Genomic DNA, 1,981 nt, shown 5'->3' on the forward strand with positions numbered 1-1,981 from the left:
CGCTCCCCCTCTTGTGAGTGTTAAAATAGAGACCACAAACCATTCTCTGCTTCCTGGTACCGCTCCTGGAGCCTCCGCTTCGCTGCTTCCAGCTTCCTATTGTTATCCAGACCATCATCGTAAACCTTCGGCTTTGCCAACTCTAGCTTGGCTCCTGCCGAAGGTCGAGCGCCGGACCTTGATTTCTACAGCAAGGAGAATAGATAATGTGAGTCATGAGGTCTTAACCATGGTCAAAAACATGTGCCTGAGTTGCGTGTACTTACATCTGTCTGGCTTGCCATAGGTTTTCTTTCGACTGCAAGATGCTCTCGAGTTTGTTTAGGTTTCATGTCACCAAATGGTCTCTGCTGAGCTGCCTTTACTGGTCTCCCCGGTCCAGATTCATAACTTGAGGGATTATTAGACTGCTTGTTGAGCGCACCGCGAGGTTTGGCTTGCAAACTTGAACTTTGGAGGGTTTGTGGGTTCACTTGCCTCATTGGTGGCTCTTGCCTTGCCAGTTCTAGCCTCCTGGGTTGAACTTTTTCGACAACTCCAGGATAAGAGCGAGGTGGATCTTGCCTTGCAACCGTTGAATGGCTTTCAAGTCTCCCACCATTGTTACCCCTCTTGTTTCCAAGTCTCGAGTCATTACTATGTCTCAAATCTGGCACCGTATGCACAACGTTAATAATTTTCATAATGTTAAAGCTTTGAACTTACCCAAAATATTTTCAATGCAGTTGCTTCTGAATGCATTGAATAAGCAAGTTAGGCATGGTCTGAATGGTTTTATAATAAGGTAGCTATTCAATATTTAGCTTCAAAGAACCTTCCTTCAGAATAATGATTCTGTACTGACATTTTTATTTCTTAGGTAATGTCAAATTTACTGTATTATTATGGCATGTGTAATGTCGTGAAGGATATTTTGTTGCAACACTACTTTGGAAAGGTAACTAAATATGGCTTAGGTTATGGCATGCGATGTGATATTTGTGTAGCTGCTTAAAACTTGTGTTTGAACTTTATGATCCTTAGGGAGTACGTGGAGGCTCAGTTGAACCTGAATCAGATATTGTGCAGGCTTGCAGAAGCGTATGCGCTAAGACATCTCATCCCTTATCAGTTATGGTGTATTTGTTTATGATCTTTAACCCTCCTTTTATTCAATGAAGTTTCTAGATCAACGACAGTGCATTAATGTGTGGCGATTTATCCAAACTATCAACGAGTATGTCCTTTTTATCTCTAAAGCTTATATGTTCAACTCCTACGGTCATACGGTGCCTGAGTCAGTGGATGAGTGAAACCAGATAATAATATTTTGTGATGCTTTATACAGAGAAAAGACTTGACAGAGAACCTGAAGCAGCTACAGTGCAGGACACTAATTTTTGTTGGTGAGAATTCCCAGTTCCATGCTGAAGCTGTGCACATGACTGCAAAGCTTGATAGGCGATATAGCGCTCTTGTGGAGGTACCAATTTGTACGCAGATTTTATTTTACGTTGATTTTAGGGTTTTTTACATACCAAGTTTGGTGTCTCTACAGGTACAAGCTTGTGGCTCGGTTGTGACAGAGGAGCAACCACACACAATGCTGATACCAATGGAGTACTTTCTCATGGGATATGGACTGTACAGGCCAAGCCAGATAAACTTTAGCCCTCGTAGCCCTCTGAATCCGTTTTGTATATCACCAGAGCTCCTCTCTCCTGAGAGCAAGGGGGTTAAGCTAAAGCCAACCAAGACACAAGCCAACCTTAAAGCATAGGAACAGGTGATGAGAATGCATAGGAACTGATGTGCATCCCTTGATTTTTTTTTGTGCTGAAGTGACATAGCTGTTGTTTCCGTGATGTACATAAGACAAGAGGTTAGTCGGGTCAAGGTTGGGTGGGTGGTCGATTCCATTGATTTGTAGCCTTTAAAACAGTTGTACATTGTCACAGATTTATTTGTTGAAGGGGGAAGAAATAATAAGGGGAGATGAGAT

General features: G+C 42.5%; 1 long non-coding RNA gene across 1 annotated transcript; it reads left to right on the forward strand.

The window, feature by feature from the left end:
* Positions 1-1,025: 1,025 nt before the first annotated feature.
* LOC103642857 (uncharacterized) lies at positions 1,026-1,729 on the forward strand. Its single transcript, XR_002266798.2, has 4 exons — positions 1,026-1,080; positions 1,161-1,216; positions 1,328-1,462; positions 1,538-1,729. It is a non-coding gene; the product is annotated as an uncharacterized lncRNA (long non-coding RNA).
* Positions 1,730-1,981: the final 252 nt, after the last annotated feature.

The sequence above is a fragment of the Zea mays genome, chromosome 1 (assembly GCF_902167145.1).
Source record: "Zea mays cultivar B73 chromosome 1, Zm-B73-REFERENCE-NAM-5.0, whole genome shotgun sequence".
Lineage (NCBI taxonomy): Eukaryota > Viridiplantae > Streptophyta > Magnoliopsida > Poales > Poaceae > Zea > Zea mays.